The sequence below is a fragment of the Clupea harengus genome, chromosome 1 (genome assembly GCF_900700415.2).
Source record: "Clupea harengus chromosome 1, Ch_v2.0.2, whole genome shotgun sequence".
Lineage (NCBI taxonomy): Eukaryota > Metazoa > Chordata > Actinopteri > Clupeiformes > Clupeidae > Clupea > Clupea harengus.
In genome coordinates this window covers 7145547-7165546 of record NC_045152.1, presented here as the reverse complement: position 1 = coordinate 7165546, position 20000 = coordinate 7145547, and positions in this window count along the sequence as shown.

Here is a 20000-nt window from a genome sequence, read left to right as displayed (position 1 = left end):
TGACTGGGCAGAGGAGTGCGTCTCACAGCCTGGGCAGACGGGTGGACATATGGCAGTGAGCAGCTCTTTTCAGTGGAAACAGCCAGATCCAAAACACTTCCTAGCCTTGCGCTTCCAAACTAAATACACTTCCTAATTACTGGAAGACGAAGCTTAAGGCCAAAGGGATAGACAAAGAACCCCCCTTCTCACGAGTCACTGCCACAGATTCTCAGATAGAAGATTGACACAGTTATCTAATGTCTACCTGGCTGTCAATCGATCCCTCTCTGCCTCTCCCTCTCCCCCTCTCCCCCTCTCTCTCTCCCCCTCTCTCTCTCCCCACCCTTCTCTCCTGTGCACTAACGCGATAACTGGGTGACTTCTATCGCTCTCCTTCTCCCTCTCCCCTCTGACACATTCCCCATCAGGTTCTCTTTGTCCCTCCCTTCTTCCGTCTCTTTTGTATTGCTGTCTCTCTCTTTCTCCTACTCTGCCACATTCACCATCCAACATCCAATTCTCTGTTTGCCCCTCTCTCCCTCTCTCTATCTCCCTCTCTCTCTCTCTCTCTCTCTCTCTCTCTCTCTCTCTCTCTCTCTCTCTCTCTCTCTCTCTCTCTCTCTCTCTCTCTCTCTCTCTCTCTCTCTCTCTCTCTCTCTCTCTCTCTCTCTCTCTCTCTCTCTCTCTCTCTCTCTCTCTCCCTCCCTCTCCTCCCTCTCTCTCCCTCCCTCTCTCCCTCCCTCCCTCCCTCCCTATCTCTCTGGGTCTCTGGTGAGGTGACCCAGGAGGAGATTCCCTGCCTCTCTCAGGGCTGTTTGAAAGGTCAGGGTGACGGGTGGGCAGGAAGGGTGGGGCGGGGTAGGGTGGGGTGGGGAGGTTGCTGGCTCACATAGCATCTAGCCTGCCTCCACGGCGAGCCCGATCTGGCTCTCCATAATTAAAGAGGCCATTAAATATCCATACAGGCCCGGCTCTGCCCGTGCTACTGCCCAGAGAGAGAGAGCCCCAGCCACCACTGGCACTGCCTCATGTGTGGAGCTCAGGTGATCGTTCAGTTCATACACACTCCACACACACACACACACACACACACAGCACACACAGCCCACACAGACACAACTTGTTGCTTGTGTGCTCTCTCGTAAATGCACACACACACACACACACACACACACACACACACACACTGCTCCACACTGAGCCACCCCCCCCCCACCCCCCCATCCCACACACAATCAGACACCTACTGTTCAGAAACACACACAACCCTGAAATGCTCACAAAAAAAATCAATCACATTACACACATACATAAGCACAGAGGTGGACACACACACACACACACACACACACACACACACAGAAGTAAGCAGCAGCCATTGACAAACACAATGAAGGTTCATTCTCCTCTGATATGAGGTGGGCTTCCAGGCAGTCAGTCAGTCATGTACAGATCCACACAACACACCCACGCATACCCTGCAGGATGTAGACACACACTCAGGCTCAGGCGGAGTGCACTCACACACACATACACGCACGCACACACACACACACACACACAAATTACATTTTCACCCATCCGCATGTGCACTCACCTACTCCCACACGCCTGCAGCGAGCCCACGCACGTACGCACACGCACACACACACACACACTTACATATTCCCCCTCTTCCACTCACTCAAGCACCCACCCCACGCACAAACAGTCCATCTTTCTTGTTTGACAATGGAAGGCACGCACACACACACACACACACACGTTTCCCCTTTCTCTCTCTCTCATAGAGCATCTCTCTCCCTCTCTGCACTTGTAGTTAACCACACACACACCCCCACCCCACCCCCCCACTAACTGAAGCGTCCGCCCACATATGTGCACACCACCACCACCGCCGCCACTCCAAAACCCTACGCATCTCTGCAACGCATACAAGATTCTACAAGATTCTCCGGCTGAACGTATGCAACGTAGGGGGAGGTGGGGCTGAAGCTGGCGGTGCGGTGGGGTGGGGTGCCTCCCGGTGCATCAGCAGCAAAGCACTAAGCGCTAAGAGCACCATGACGGCAACATCCAATCGAACGCCCACCGCAGTCGCCACGCTCATCCAATCAGACGCCCACCGCAGTCGCCACGCTCATCTCAGGGGGGAGGGATTACAGGGACGTGATGGACTGGCAGGGCAACCAGAGCTGGCCTACAGGAGAACTCTGGCCTACGGGAGAACCCTGGCCTACGGGAGAACCCTGGCCTAGAGGAGAACCCTGGCCTACAGGAGAACTCTGGCCTACGGGAGAACCCTGGCCTACGGGAGAACCCTGGCCTAGAGGAGAACCCTGGCCTAGAGGAGAACTCTGTTCCAGAAAGCATTGAGGGGAGTTTACCACCCATGATCAGTCATTTAGAAGCTCATAATCATGGTGAGGAGGAACACTGGACCTTATGTAACCTCGCAGCTTGGTGAAGAAAGCAAAAAAAAAAAAATCTGAGCGAGAATAAATCAACCACTAAAAAAAACCTTCTCTGTGACAGGATACAATGCAAATCAGCTTGTTTCCCTTCTCCTCAGTGCTGGCGTGAGAGAGCTGGGCTCATCAGTGGCCTGTGTGAACACACTCTGCCTCTCCTCGGGATGTGGGGTGACAGCTAACTAGAAAAATAAAATATTCTCTTCAGATTTTAATTGGGAATATGCATATCTGAATGTGGTAAGCCCATCAAAGAATTATGACGAGATCTCCAAATTTCGTCCTACGCAAGGAATATTCTCTATGTGAGGCAGATGAGTAGAATTCCATGCCAAGGACATTCTATCCATCGCTGTTATTCACCAACCCATCCTGATTCTTTTTTTTTTTTTTTTAAAAGCCCAAAGCTTCAACAAACACTTTCACACCAAGCTGGCCATTAATGATCCACCCATCAGGACACACACAGGCATCTATACCCTCCAGCCCCCGTCACACACACACACACACACACACACACACACACACACACACACACACACACACACACACACACATTGAAACAAAACAGCAGAATTAGCAGAAGATGCTAACATCCCATCGTATTAAAAAGCTGACTGTGCGTGTCTGTGTCTGTGTCTGTGTGTGTGTGTGTGTGTGTGTGTGTGTGTGTTTGTATTTGTGTGTGTGTGTGTGTGTGTGCGTGTCTGTGTGTTTGTGACTGTTAGAATTTGCATGCTGGCTGCAGACATGAACTCATGTCGGACCCGCTCAGCTCGGCATTGCCGCTGCCGCAGGTGTGTGTCTCTTGCCGACACCGCCACTCTGATCCCCGGGCTACTACGGTGCAGACGGCACACGCTACCGTGACCCTCTTCTCCCAAATGCCATCGCCATTACCCACTCTGGCTGGCTGCCCCCCCCCCCGCACCGTTAAAGCGCTGACATTTTAATAGAGGCGTTAAAAAAAAAGGACAGCCAGCCATGGACCCAGCGGAGGGAGCTGAGGGGTGCACTGGCCCCCGTGATGGCCAGGTGATGTGGCACAAAACCTGCAGAGAATTTCTGAGAGACCTCGGTCCTCACACTCGCTAGTGTGCTGCCAGAACTCTTGGCACGAGAGCACCGTTGGCTTTCATGACTCCAGTGGTTTTTTTTGTTTTTTTTTTGCCAAATGAGTTCCTCTGGCCATCCTCCTAGTATCGTAAGTAAACTAACGTGATCCAGTGCCACAGGTGACAACACTCGGTCTCATCTCACTGTCTGCGATCGCCTCAGAGCAAACAGGGACAGAGGCACCACATTGAGCCTCCTATTGTCTCTAGTTGCACTAGAGCACAAATAATAACTGGCAGTGTGGATGAGTGGTTTGGCTCATCCAGTCTGTGTCTTTTTTTCTCTTTTCCCTCGGTCACATCCTCCTCAATCTTTTGCTCTCTCTCACTCTCACCTCTCTTTCATGCTCTTTCTCTCACTCTTCCCTCCTCTTTTTTTGTCCTCCCTCTCGCTCATATGATCTTCAATTTCTCTCCTCTTCTACTTTGAAGTGGAGTATAATTTACATATGTTCAGTCCACAGAGAGGTCACACGACGCCATGACTCCTCCCCGAAACAGAGTGATGTCGCCTGACCCGCTCACTGGGCACAAACAGGGGGGAATAGATGACATGCAAAAAAAAAACAGACAAAAATAGTCACATAGCATCAAACAGGGGGGGAATAGATGACATGCAAAAAAAAAAAGACAAAAATAGTCAATTATTTCCATGCCAGAAGTCAAGCTTCCTCCTGAACAGTACTTCTGACGGCAACTTGTGATTGACAGGAGGAGAGAGAGCTCAGTCTGAGACATAATCTCCAGCCAAGATAAACGCTTTATAATGGAGGTTCTGCCATTTGCACAGTGTGCTGTGGAGAACCTTTCATCTGACATTTTCACTTACCGCACTGGAGATGGGCTGCCCAAACAGATATAAATCGGCTCTTACCAAACGTTTCTCACACACACACACAAACATCAATGTTCCCACAATAGCAAAACACACACACACATAAACTCACCCATCCAGACTCCCACACAGAGCTAAAACACAAAACCAGTCACATACACACAGACACACACAGACACACACAGACACACACACACACACACACACACACACAGGAGAAGTGTGTAGTGTGACTGGCATTAACCTGTTCAGAGAGCTTGATCTGGGCCTAAAAGCGCAGCCTCTGGTGAAGCCCTGCGTTATTGAAGAGATTAGTCTCTGATCCATGACTGGGACAGCAGCAGCAGGAAGCTCTACACTCACTCCACAACCACTGCGCACGCACACACACACACACGCACGCACACACACAAGCGCACGCACACGCACACATAGCAGTCCCTCCAGGATTTTGTGATCTTGAGCTTCCATAAATTCACACAAATTCAAAGATTTCCCACAATTTCCCTGAAATTTTCTCTTATTACCGCCCACAAAAAGCAGTCATGGAACTTCTGCATTATTTGCGATGGATTTGATTTAACTAACTCATTTAACTACATTTTATTGAGTCTAAGTCTTAGTCCTGTGTCAAATGTCCTGTTTTTTTTTTTCAAGTTTTGGTCTGGGCATATTTATTTTAGTCAAAGAAATACAACGCAAATCAGCTTGTTTCCCTTCTTCTCAGTGCTGGTGTGTGAGAGCTGGGCTCATCAGTGGCCTGTGTGAACACACTCTCTAAGTATTTTAGAGAAATGTTTTGACATTTTCGTCTTTTTGCCTCTACTGCTGCTCTAAATAAACCAGTCATCAATTTAACAGGTTATAATGCTTTATGAAGCCTTACTGATCATGGCTCTCATATAATGTATTCCATATTGCTAATATAATAATAGATAAATATACAAATAATACCTGTATAAATACAAAAATATACATACATATATTTAAGTCTGAGAAAAAAAAGTTGCAGTGGATCACTGCCATTTGATGTGACCCTTAATGCTGTTGTTTGATGTGGTCCTTCTCGTTACATGTGTGAGTTACTCTTAGCAATTCCAAGTTAATTTGAAACATAAAACTTCCTTTTCAGTAATGGTTAGCTCAGGATTACGGCGATGGCACACGGCCCTGAAATCACTGTGTGCTTTCCCTATTAAAGAGCAGCCGCAGGGTAAACACTGAGGTTTACAGCGCCTCCCGCTGTAAACATACAGGGCACGGGTGCATCCGAGCGGAACAATACCCATCAAATTATACTGCGCTATGAGGCTGCAGCTGGAGCCTACTACAGGCGTGCCACTCTCAGGGGCGCTGATGCGGAAGAGAGCCTCAGCAGCCACCAGTAGCCATGGCAGCCAGGTACACACTGGCAAAACCAAACCAGGCTTCGACTAGAACCATGAGCATCAAGGCCACCAGCAGCCATGGCAGCCAGGTACACACTGGCAAACCCAAACCAGGCTTCGACTAGAACCCTGAGCATCAGGCATCAGGCGTCAGGTTTGGAGCTTTAAGCGCTAATGTGTGGCAGTAAGAAAGGAATGTTCCTAAGTGTAACCAGTTCACCAACTAAAGATTGCCTGTTCATTTGATGATACATTTGCAAATGTGCTTGACGTATTAGGTCAAAAGGAAATATAATGTGAGCATAAGCCTGTGCTCACACAAAGGCATACACTTGTGGCAGTCAAACACATGACTGCCATGACCTAGGAGGGATTGGATGCAAACTACAGAAGCCTGTCAACATAAATCAGTCATAGACAATCTCTGAAGATTATCCTGTGAAAACATGCTTTGAGATGAAAGCAGAAAAAGCCCTTCATTTAAACCCATGCACAAGGCATGAGTAGATCTAGACTGGAGATGTGACCTAGGTAGAGACATGTGATTAGATGTACTGGTACGACTGAATGGGCTTATTAATGTGAGGTAGATGGAGGAGCTGGTTAATTTTGTGGGCTATCAGAGGCTGGGGCTGGGACTGGGACTGGGGCTGGGGCTGGGGCTGGGGCTGGGGCTGGGGCTGGGGAGGAGAGGAGAGGAGAGGAGAGGAGAGGAGAGGAGAGGAGAGGAGAGGAGATCGCCTGGGATCAGTGCGTCACATGTGAACTTTACATAATAACAGGCACTGAGGACCCAATCGATAGGCAGCGCCTACCCATGAATTAGTGCACTCAATAGCAGAGCAGAGTGCCATGGACACCAGCCTAAGAGGCGCTGCTCTCACGCTCTCACCCTCTCCCCTGTGTGTATGTGTGTGTGTGCTTTCACCCTCTCCCCTGTGTGTATGTGAGTGAGTATGTGTCAGGGAGTGAGTGAGTATGTGTCAGGGAGTGAGTGAGTGTGAGTGAGTGAGTGTGAGTGTGTATGTGTGAGTGTCTGTCTGTGTCTAAGGCCATGTAGGTGACTGTGCATACTATATGGCATCATATACCAATGTATACATATTTAAAAAGTTGTAACCTATCCATTTTGGGGTGTGTGTGCGTGCGTGTGCATATGTGTGCGTGCGTGCGTGCGTGCGTGCGTGGTTGCGTGTTCTTCCAGGACTCTCTGCAGCCGATGTAGTCCAGAGGCTGGCACCGGTACCCTGAAATCAGTGGCCCATTCATGCATAGAAGCAGTAACTGGGCCCACAGACTGACAAGGCCAGCGCTAAGCAGAATGCACTGAAACACAGTTGAAGCCCAAAGGGATCATTTGGAACATTTAAATCAACTTTGTAGAAAATGCACACCACTGTACTTCCTGACTAATGTAAATGTAGTATGCACCTAAAAGCTCTCTCTCCGTCTGCGTCATGGTGACCTTTCGGCGGTGTACCAGGGCACTAATGAGGAAGCACTATTTCAACTTCATCTGTTTTCAAAGAAGAAGAGTCAGGATTATTCAGAACAATGTCCTCTAATGATTGAAGAATGGCCATAATGGAGCTAGTCATGCCTACACACTCATTTGACAGGATATCAAACAGAGCTGTGCCACTGTGATTCTAAATCTGTACAAAATGAGCCAATTACTCCTGTGTTCGGGAACAAACCTGTGGTTTAAATCTACTACAGCATAGCAGCATGAAGCCAAGAGAACTAAATTATCGCGCTAGAGGCTAATCTTTCTTTTTTCTTCTTTCTTTTCTTGGCTTTCTTTTTTCTTTAGCTTTCATTATACCGGTCTTTTTCCCTCTCTTGCTCATTGTCATCGCTGGTTATCTATCCATCATGTTGTCCCATTTACTTTCATTCCTCTCCTTCTTTCCCTTCGCTCACTCCACCTCCACCTCACCCTCCCCCTCCCCCACCCCACCTCCACCTCCACCTCCCCTCCCCACTCCACCCACCTACACGCACAGAAACTCGTATTTGATTAAGACTCGGCAGTCTTTCCTCAGAAAGGTAGGTGACTGTACCCAGTGACACAGCCTTGGGAATATTTCCCACTTTAGAAAGGGCAAGGTGTATAATGGCACACAAAGCATAGTACGCTTTTCTTTTTTTACCACAGCCAATAAAAAGAATCCATGCATATTGAACAATGGCTCAGTCTTTACATATTCCTTGTGTGATATGCAGCTATTTCTGTGTGTATTCTAATGTGCCCCCCCTTTAGTTGAACTGTGTAGTAAAATGTCTTTCTATAGCTCAACCAGATTAAAGATGATGGGGATATTTTGGGGTACCCGTTTGTATGGTTTGTGTGTGTGTGTGTGTGTGTGTGTGTGTGTGTGTCTTTTTGCCCTTTATCTCTTTGACCAAAAAGGTTCATGTCAGTATCCACATTGTCACCACATCAGTAGACTCTAAACAGTGGGTCACCTGTTGCATTGATGTAGTATTGATGGTTCCAAGCCTGCAAGAGATTCTGAGCATAATGTCCAAACACACGACCACCTGCACTTCATGTGGCTTGCTGAAAAGATGCAAACATCAGGTCTATAATATAACTGCAAATATCCTTTTCTCTTATTTCAGCGTCACAGAAGTCCCCATTTCCCCTGAAAGTGACTGACGTCCATGCACAATGCTAACTGGATGCTAACTGACCGCTAACTGCTGACTCTTAACTCTTCAAGCCCCAAGGTGCCCCGTGGGGAACTTTTTGGTATTTTGATTAATATATTTAAAAATCTCTGCGAGTTTTTGTCCTAGAAACATAAAACTAACACCCACAGCAACCTTGAACCCTTTTCTTTTAAAATATGTAAAGTTTGAAACTAAAATATAAATAATCACTTTGTAAGGACAATATTACGAATCCCTTGCAAATTTCAGCCTCTGAGTGAGGTTTCGACCCTCCCATTAGCAAATGACAACTATTCATATGATAAGGAGATGGTAATTCAGTGATCACTATTGGCTCATGATGTGTCAAGTAAACCTGTAGGAACAAAGACATTCCAGGCCCATTACGTCATGGCCATTGTTCTTGACCGAGGTGTCCCAGAATGTTCACACCTTTCTCATCAATATGCATAGTGGTCTAAGTGAAGAAAAGTGTTACATTGTATATTACTTAAAATTAGTATTGAAACCACACACACTTTCTGAATGATAAACTCACCTATGTGGGGCAAACACCTATGTTTACAGGGCTCAGAGTAAAGAAGAAAACTTCCAAAATATTAACAATGTGTTTTTGTACAAAGTCTGGGCACCTCTAAAACTAGATTTAATTTTAGTGTCTTTAGATTTCATTTTAATAAAAAACGTTTTTTACTACATTCCTTTTACTCTCATTTTATTATTGCTGAGGTGTTCTAGAATATAATCATAAATGCCACTTTTGCCTCATGGTTTTTAGTTAGGTGAAATATACAAAAATATCAGGCATGGCAGACTACCTAACATAGTAAAAAAAAAGCCGTGGGGCTGGAAGTGTTAAAAGTATTTTAATTTTAAATATGAGGTGTAGAGAGGGCCGAAACCTGACCTGACCAACATGTCAGGAGTTGAGTTCAAGCCCAGGCAGCCTGCCTCAGGGACATGTTTCTGAGAGCAGTATGGTGAGGTTTGGCTCTAACCACTCTGCACTGCATGTTCAGATATATCAAAGACAAATGTGAGATAGTGCAGGATGTTTGTATCCTGCCCTTGCTGAGGCACGAACTTGTGATGAAGCTTTGAAGCAGAGCGCAAAAACGGCAAAATGAGTGTAAACAACCCTATTTATAGAACTACACGACCCATAAAGATTCATAGAGATTGAACTGCCCTCCCCCTTACAGATCTTATTCCCCACGTTGCTCATTTATTCATGCAGAGTAGCCCAAGATAGTATTGATTGTATTTCTATCCTACAGAGGAGGAGATGGAGGAGGGTTGTATTCCGATGTGTGATGTGTAGATGTGTGATGTGTAGAGTGTAAATGTATAAATGTATAAATATGTAAATGTGTGATCTGTAATGTGTGATCTGTGATCTGTGATGTGTGATCTGTGATCTGTGATCTGTGATGTGTGATGTGTGATGTGTGATGTGTGATGTGTGATGTGTAAATGTGTGATGTGTAAATGTGGGATGTGTAAATGTGGGATGTGTAAATGTGGGATGTGTAAATACAAACTACTGTACAGCACTGATTCCATGCATCACTTTAAAGGAACCAGGATGTGTTCTCCTTCAAGACAGTAGGTACTGTGGCCACATGTGGCTTTAACATACAGCGTAAACAGAGAGAGTAAAAACCTGCTCCAGTCATATACATGTATGTGGACCGGTCCCTGGCTATGGCCCTCAGCAGCTGTCTACTTAATTCTTGTTAACAAGATAGGATAGCAGGGGTGTGAAAACATAGCCACCCTGTGTGCTCAGTGTGGGAGAGGGAGTGGTCACAACATGCCATGAACTCTCATCCAATCACTGTCGATATCATTTGGATCAATACTTAATGTATACCAGTAGCCTGGCTTGAATACAACTGAATACTCTCAGACTACTCTCCATTAATTTACTTATTTTTTGTTATAAACATGTTTTTCTTTTTGCCGTAAAAGAATAACACAAAGCAAATTCGCACAGAGAAACAGCACACAAAAATCTCTACTGGAATTTCTTTTAGCAGGAGTCGATAGTTCTCCATCACATTTTTATTTTGTTCTCCCTCTTTCTCTTTTTTTTTTTGATTTTCACCTTTTATGCCTGTGGTAATGGGAGTTATGCAAGTGAGGCCGTGGCTGCCCACGCGAAAACATATAAATACCCAGCCACTGCTGGGAGGAATACAGGGATGGAGGGAGCGACTGACGTGAGGAGGAGCGAGGGATAAGGGAGGGAGAGAGAGAGAGAGAGAGGGGTCAGTGAGTCAGCCTTCCATCCAGAGCTCTCCTCATCTCCTTCTCCTCCTCTATCCCTCTGTCTCTCCATTTCTCACTCCCTATATCACCTGCTTTCCCCAACCTCTGTGGTTAGCCCTCTCGCTCTGTACATCACTCAGTCTTTCTGCATCGTTTCCCTTCAGCATCTCCAGCTTTCTGTTGGCTGTCCTCTACAGCATACTCCCCATCACAACATGTGTGAAAGACTATCCCCCTGGCATACAAACACAGATCAACATCTGCACGCACACACACACACACACACACACACACACACACACACACACACACACACACACACACACACACACACACACACACACACACACACACACACACACACACACACACACACACACACACCCCTTCTGCGCAGAAACAGCTGAGAATGACAGCGTTGTGCGTTGTTTTCTCCAGCTGTGAGGATTGGGCCTAACCCTCAGCCCCCTATCTATGAAGAATGGAATCTGCACAGGTAATATGATCCATGTGTCCGTGAAGGCAGTCTTTTAAGGCAGAATACTGCAGTACTGGATAGCGGGCCCATGGCTCTCCCCACACTGCCATGGAGAGGACGAGGAGGAGGAGGAGGAGGAGAGGCAATGTGATTGACAGCTGTAAACAGTGTCTATATTTACACCAGTAGGCGGGCCAATCTGGCTGTGTCGTCACTCAGAGCTACTCGAAAGCTGGTGGCTGAACCCATTCTGTGTGGAAACAGTCACCAGTGTAACAGGAGGAGAGGGTGCTACTAAGAGACACTAAGCAGAGAGAGAGAGAGAGAGAGAGAGAGAGAGAGGGAGAGAGGGAGAGAGGGAGAGAGAGGGAGAGAGAGGGAGAGGGGGAGAGAGGGAGAAAGCGAGAGGGAGGGAGAGGGAGAGAGGGAGAGAGAGAGAGGGAGGGAGAGGGGGAGAGGAGGAGAGGGGGTGAGGTGGAGAGAGAGGGATGGAGAGAGAGAGAGAGGGAGGGAGAGGGAGAGAGAGGGAGAGAGAGAGAGGGAGGGGGAGAGAGAGTGGTGGAAGAAAGGGAGAGAGGGAGGGATGGTGACAGGAGTGAGGAGGACAGAAAGATACACAAAACAGAGAGCGGTGTGTACAGAGCGTTGAAGGGAGGAGAAAATGTGAAAATGAATCAGAGACTTTAAAACACACAATAGGAGACATACTCAGAAAAAGAAAGAGTTGGGGGGGGGGGGGGGGGGGGGCCTGAGGTCGAAAGAGGGGGAGAACAAAAGGAGAGAAAGAAGACGAGTGAGCGGGAAGCAAGCTACAGAAAGGGAGAGGGGTGACGGACATGAGAACAAAAAGAGGAAGCGAGAAAGAGAAAGAGCAGACAGAGGAAGCAAGGCAAGGCCTACAAGCTCATTTCTATAGCACATTTTATACACAGAGGCAATACAATGTGCGTGTGTGAGTGTGTGTGTGCGAGCGTGTGTGTGTGTGTGAGCATGTGTGTGTGTGTGTGTGTGAGCGTGTGTGTGTGTGCATGTGAGTGCGTGTGTGTGAACGCGTGTGTGAGTGTGTGTGTGTGAGCGTGTGTGTGAGAGCGTGTGTGTGTGAGAGCGTGTGTGTGTGAGAGCGTGTGTGAGAGCGTGCGTGTGATAGCGTGCGTGTGAGAGTGTGTGGGGGGGGGACAGCTGCAGGGTCGTAGCCTAGAGGGGGCGGCAGCCTGCAGAGAAGCTCTTCAGCTACAGCACAGGGACCCATCGGACAAGAGGAGCTCACACACACTGCACACACTTTTTTCTTTCCCTCACTCTCTCTCTCTCTCTCTGTAACGCGCTCTCCCCCACCCACACACACACACACACACTAAGAGCTGGGGGTGGGGTCAATTCACTAAACCAAAGAGAATACGCGATAAAAAAAATAAGATTTACACAGAGCAGGATAGGGAGAGAAGGACCAAGAGGATGTTTCTGGAAAGAGAGCAATCTGGAGCAGTAGAGTGAGGGAACCAAGAGAATGTTTCTGGAAAGAGAGAGTAATCTGGAGTGGTAGAGTGAGGGAACCAAGAGAAATAAAAAAAACGGAGAGGGAGAAAAAAGGAGAAGCAGGCCAGACGATGAGGTAGAAAGGTGGTGAAAATTATTACTAAAAGAAAAAAAGAGCAGGAAGTGAAAAAAAAAGACCCTTGGTAAATCTTGATTACCCCCTGGTTGAAGGAAGCCAAAGCACTTCAGAGGGGAAAAAAGCAGAAAGAAAAGATCTCTATCCTCTCTTCGCAGTTTCACATTGACTAACAGACTGCTACCACCAAAAAGGGAATTTGTTTACTTGGTTTTAACCACTGAAATGAAAAGGCAGTCACAAGCACTTCTTAGCGGTTCCCAGAAGGTCTTCTGGCTTCGGTTATCAGGGTCCATTTCTCCACTGCTCACTGTAGCTCTCTCAGTGGGAATCCAGGCGGTAGTGGTAGATCTGTGCCGGATCAGGGCCAGATGAGGGCCATATCAGGGCCAGATCAGCACCAGATCAGGGCCAGATCAGGGCCAGATGCGTTAGAGTTAGAGGTTCCTCTTTCTGACAGAGGCTGAGCTCAGATTAGAGCAGGGTCCTGTGAGCTGGCTCCTCATGACAGAAAAACAAACAAAAAAACAAACAAACAAACAAACAAACAGTGCTCGGAAGATTCACTCACGCTGACCCTGAAATGAAAAAGGGGGAAACTGCAGAGTGGAAATATCTGCCAGACCTTGAGAGGCTACTCTGCTCGTAGTGCATTCGGCTGCTTCCTACAGCATTTGACTGCACATCCATGGCTAGTAGAGCCTTCAGAGGCACGGCGAAAGGCCCCCCTGTCAAACGTCCATAATAACTGCATGGTGATTCACTTGTGAACCTCTGTTAAGTTAACACGAACCCTCTGTCTCTGCATCTGAAGCCCATGCAAACGGAAAGCACTCTGGTCACAGAACGTTCTGTACATGAGGAGCTGGACACGGGGCATTAGATACACAAAGCCCTCGGTCTCTGGGATCTACAGAGGAATCATCTCCAGCCTTCGCCAAGAGAGAGGAGACTGACAATCATAATCCATGTAACGCCACATACAGATTGCTAAGCAACAGAAAAAGATGTGGTTTGTGTCCAGACGCTGGCAGACAAAAGGCCTCAGCAACCTTGCACTGTTAAATAACTTTCAGGGACAGACATTGTCTCATAGCTCACCAATGTATTGTTTGGGGGAAATTATTTCATCAGCTATCAACTGCTTATGTTCAGCAAGGTTATCATGAGAGAGAAAAAAAAAAAAAGACGCTAGCAGATCTCTCCCTCAGAATGAAAACATCTCTCACAGTATGTATATGAGAGCTGCAGAATTCATTGCACAATGTATATTTAACCTTGTCACAATAAGGAATTTCTACAATAAACATGTCTCAAAGAGATGACAGATCCGACTGGGGGTGACTCCTAGGGATAAGTGGTTGACAGGCTGGCACTGAAAGAAGGAATACAGCTCTCCCAGGGCTCAAAACCACCCTCTCAAAAGCCCGTGGAGAAGAAAAAAACCTACTAAATAAGTGTCTAATACATGATCCCTTCACCCTATTCCATTTTAGACCATCTAATGCATGAAGCCTACCGAGGGGACTACAAAACAATCTGATGCAGTCTGTCTCATTAGGAAACAAATACTTTGGAGCACTCCAGTGGGGACGCTCCATTTAACCACGCTGGTACAATAACCCAAATATTCTAGGAGTGCTTGGCTGAGAATACATCACCGGCTGTGCTCATATATGTGGAGCAGCGCGGCCGCTTGAGGTGTGCCGAGGCCCCGCGCTGCTGGACACTCTGTGACAGCGCGCATCCTCTCCTCTCCGCAGCCTGTTGCCTAGCAACGGCAGCCGGCAGAAGCCTCCCGGGTTAAGTCATTTTCAAGAGTGCCGCAACACAATTATCCAAGTCTTCCTACAGCTAGAACACACAAGCTCACACACACACAGACACACACACACACGCAAGCTCACACATATGAAAACTGACAGCCTTAGCAGATAAACCATGACCATGAAAACAAAGAACTGAGTCATCATCATCCCCTGGATGCTCTTATATAGTTCTCCCACTCTGAGAAAGTCATAATAATGTACCAGAATGTTCCACATGTAGAGGTCACTCACTTGGTGAAAAGTATTGATAGTGGACAGAAAGCCTTGTGAAGGCGGACAACCACATGAATCAATGAGGATTTCAGCGAAACATACTTGTTTTAATGGATGCTGGGGAATTTGTTTCCTCCTCAGGAAATACATGCACACAACCTTTCTAAGGTTCTAAGTCTAACCACACAAACACAATTTTCTCTAAAGGGATTTTCATGGAACACTTTGAGCTCTGCCTTCCGAGTGCTTCGCTCCCCTTTGTCTATTCCTGTGACAACCAGGTTACAAGAGAAAAGAAAATCAATCCCTCCGGTCTATAAGAATACCACTACACTCCATTCAACACAGAAGCCAATAATAACACAAAGTTTTAATTTGACAAGAAAAGCTTTCAATGGGCGTATGTATGCTGTACAGTATGCTTCACAGAAAATATGGTGGCATCCTGAAGGCTTCAACAGAATTAGCTTGATGGCTAGGGGGGGAAAGGGCACATTAGCATTGATTGGGCTGATACGATTGCATTCATGTCCTGTTGGGGTCAATATTGATTATTGATCGGCTGTCAGCTCAGGTTCAACTGGGGTCCTGGAGTGAAGATTGACAGGCCAATCAATGATGTCATGACAAGCAGAAGCTTACAACCTATAGATATAGAGCAAGGTCCACACAAGCCAGAAAAGAATGCTACCATTTCACAAGAGCTCTATGAAGATGCTCCAAATCCATGAACTGTATGGAAGCTTTTAGCCTTTTGACTGGGCATTAGTCCTTTTTTTCTGGCTGAGTAGGTTTAGATACACCCTCCCTCTCTCGCTCCCTCCCTCCCTTCCTCCCTTTCTCCCTCCCTCCCTCCCTCCCTCCCCCGCTCCCTCCCTTGCTCCCTCCCTATCTCTCAGGTAACTGAGTTTCCAGAGTGAGACTGTGTCCTAAAATACTGGCGTTTCAATTAAAAGTGTGACTAATAGCCCGAGGAGCGTTTTAACCTAGCTGGGGCTGACTCACCAGTGCAGGTCCGCTTGGATGGGACCAGCCGAGCCGTCCCGGCGGTCGGCCCGAATTAGCTCTCGCAAAGGGAGAACGAGCACCTGCTCCAGCACCACTCACCGCACCCACCGCCATCCCCTTGTGGATTTCTCGCTGTCTAGTCTCCAGAAACATCCAGATGATGATGATGATGATGTTGAGGAGGTCTCTTTTTTTTTTATTTCCATCTATTCTCAGAAGGCTTTTCTTAGCTCGCGAACCAATGGAAGTAAAGTGAAAATGCCTAGATAATAAGATAAATGAGAATGTCAAGATAATAAGATGATAAAGTGCCACTGCCCTGCCTTGTTGATGAAGCAGTGAATTTCAAACTGTGTAGGAGAGAAGGAGAGGAAAGGAGAGAGACAGTCATTTTAGTAGGATTTTAGTTGTTTTAATAGGGCTTGCACATAAACAAACAAAAAACAGAGGGTCTGTAAATATGTGTTGCCTTTTCCTTGTCCTCTCCCTGATCTCTACCCAGAATGCCCTGCGAGATGTGGCCCAGCATGCCCTGCCTCTCTGTGACGTCATCCTTCAGCGGTGTGACCTTACAGGCTGTTATACGACAGCTAAGCACAGGCTTCACCAAACTACTCCTGTTTACAAAGCCCTGCTTCTGAAGAGGAAATAGCCAAACCATACTAACAGTTTGTGTGTGTGTGTGTGTGAGGGTGTGTGTGTGAGGGTGTGTGTGTGTGTTTGTGTGAGAGAGTGAGTGTATGTATATGTGTGTGTGTGTGTGTGTGTGTGTGTGTGTGTGTGTGTGTGTGTGTGTGTGTGTGTGTGTGTGTGTGTGTGTGAGAGAGAGAGAGAGAGAGAGAGAGAGAGAGAGAGAGAGAGAGAGAGAGAGAGAGAGAGAGAGAGAGAGAGAGAGAGAGAGAGAGAGAGAGAGAGAGAGAGAGAGAGAGAGAGAGAGAGAGAGAGTGTGTGTGTATATGTGTGTGTGTGTGAGTGAGAGAGAGTGTGTGTGTGTGTGTATGTGTGTGTGTGTGTGTGTGTGTGTGTGTGTGTGTGTGTGAGCAAGAGAGGAATGAGATGACCGTGAGCAAGAGGGAAGTAAGCAGACTTGTTTGTCCGTGTGGATCTATGATGAGCATCTCAGGGGAGCATCTCTTCGCTCATCTGATCTGAGAGTACACTGTTCCTCATCTCTTGCATTCCCTGATGCCATTCAGGAAGACGGCACTACCGACGCAGTGTTGGATGCCTACAGACGCACTGGCCCCTCTATTGATGAGCTGGTGGTGATCAGAGCTCTCTCTGATTAAAGGGCAATGGGAAAATGATCCAACCAGCAAGAGAGAGAAAGGAAGTAAGTAAGAAATAGACAGAAAGAGAAAGAGAGAGAGAGAGAGAGAGAAAGACAGAGAGAGAGAAAGCGAAAGAGAAAGCGAGAGAGAGAGAGAAAGAGAGAGAGAGAAAGAAAGAAAGAAAGAAAGCGAAGGAGGGAGAAAGAAAGAGAGAGCGAAAGAGAGAGAAAGCAAAAGAAGTCAGAGAGGTTATTAGCGCTGCAGTGGTGGGCAGGGCCACCATGCGGCTCCTATGGTGCTCAGAAGCGTTTGGCCCAACCTGTAATGACAGGAGCAGTTCAAGCTAAAACACAGCCATGAGGGGCTTCATCGGCAGCCCAGCAGGAGCAAATCAATCTTCACTGATTCACTGCTTTTTAATCCACACACTCCGCTGCCTTGCACCTTTCAGTTTGGGTCAAAACCGATGCTTGGCCACAGCCAACCTTACTTTACACCGATGCACTTACTTTACGTGTATCACTTTATAGACTGTCCATTTGTCGTCAGTGAGAAAGCCCTGTTTCACTTTGCTTTACTAGAGCACTTAATTGCATCTCCTCAGGGTTGTTTTTAAAACGCCTCTTTTATTCCTGTGTTTCAGTGAGAAAACTCCATCCCTGCATACCAGAATGTATAAAACACAACATGGCAGTGGCCAAAGCCATCACCCAATACTGAAGGTCCAATCACAACAGCCCTTCTCTGAGCTTCCCTACATACTGTTGACTTGAGGGTGTGAATAATGATTAAGCACGTTATTCCTTTTGGAATGAAGTCAGCTTTTTGGCGCAGGTCTAAAAGTCAGTCTTGCTGACAGGCAGTTCCATTCAATTTACACCAAACCATTCAAACTGATATTTAAGCATACGCTGCAGATTTCTTGGGAATGGTGCAGCTTCATGAGCTTGAGGAAAGGCAGAAGAATTAAAATACACAAATCATTTAACACTCATGAATCAAGCAACACCAACTCTGCTTGCATTCATAGATTCTCTGTTTTGCATTCAGGTTCAGCATCCCAAAAGGAAAGACTCTGAGCCAGAGATATGATTGCCCATTTCACTCAAAATGTATTTACCTAAAAATGAGCATTGTTTGAGCTACGTTATTTTGGATGACCATCATGACTTGTACAACAGTATTTAATCACATACTGCTTTAATTAGCTCACAGACTGCTGCTCATGACTGCTGAGTATTTATACTCCTAGACACAAAGAGAAGAATGCCGTCATTGATCACAGAAGAGGCTTCGCAAACTAGTAGCCAATGCAGTTAGCTGTAGCGCCAACACTGCATGGACTAGCTTGTATATTATGGGTAGTGTAAACTGCTTGGACATACTTGCTTTCCAAGAGCAAGACAGACTAATCCAAAGTGGCACACAACAGGGCTGAAGCAAGGCGTTCCCTTTGGGACTGGGACCTGTAGCCCTTTAGCCCTGATGCTGCTACAACACTGACCGCATGGGACTGCCCCTCACCTCCTCACCCCCTCACCTCCTCACTCGTTTAATCCCCCCCCCTCCCCCCTCCGTACGTCTCCCCGTCGGCACACACATCAAAAATGCAGCAGACCCCGACACACACATCAAACACACAGCAAACACGTAGCAAAAGAGACTAGACGGACAAAAAAAGAAAAAAAGGTTACAAAGCGGCCTTTCACCAAAAGAGCTCTTTAATTAAGACCATCAGGTTTGCTCTCAGCCGGAGGGAGGACGAGTTACAACTACAGGAGAGGCTAACTTAATCTGCCATGGATGGAGGTTACATTGATTTACCAAAGCAAGGAAACGAAAGAGAATGTACAATCCCACACGCTTCACCCCTAAGTTCAACGGCTTAACAACAAACAATGGCGGGCAACTAAACAGGAAATGGTGTGAACAGAGTAAGCAAGTTGAAAATGGGGAGGAAGTTGCAGAGATAATCAAATCAGTTGGAGAACAACAAACGTGGGGTTAATGGTATTCAAAGGGAAACGAGGTTGTGGACGGTATTGAGTTCACACTGAAGGATTTAAGAGGTAATTGAGGGCCATTATTGTATTATAGCTGAGGTGCTCTCTTCTCTTCGTGCTACCTTCAGGTTGCCATTTCATTATTCTAATGGCTTGACAGATCCATTTGATGGAACTTCCTCAGGGGAAAATGGAATGATGCAGAGATAATGCAATCCTTCAAAAACCCTCTAATACAATAAACCGCACCTGTAAGTAACCACTAATCATTTATATTGGCACAAGAAACACACACACACACACACACACACACACACACACACACACACACACACACACACACACACAGAGAGAGAGGTTAAAGGGGAAGACACATGACGACAGAACATTTCCCCTTTCAAAAGTGGAAGAAACAGAAGTTTGACCTCATATAGTAATACCTGAATATAGAAATCACTGTTATTTGATAAACTTGCATCCAAAGTTGCAGCTAAACAAATGTCTCCTGAAGTTCCCATGTTCTCTCAATCTCGAGTGGGAAGCAGAAGCTGCCCAACATGAAATAAAGAAACTCAGATGTTGGCACGTATGGAAGAGCAAACCTTAGGGTCCCACAACCCATTCGTGAGGCTGGGTGGGGGCAATCAACTGCCTCACCTCCAACCCTGAGCATGCCATTAATCATACCCTGGCCCATATTAATGGGCTTTCTCCTGCACAGTGCTGGCTGTGTGTGTAAATGAGATGGGCTTATAGAGCCCGCAGCACATGAGAAATGAGCGATCATGACACTCCTTTACCCTTGAGCTACATTCTTTTTCTAGGAGTTCAGATGCCATTCAACCACA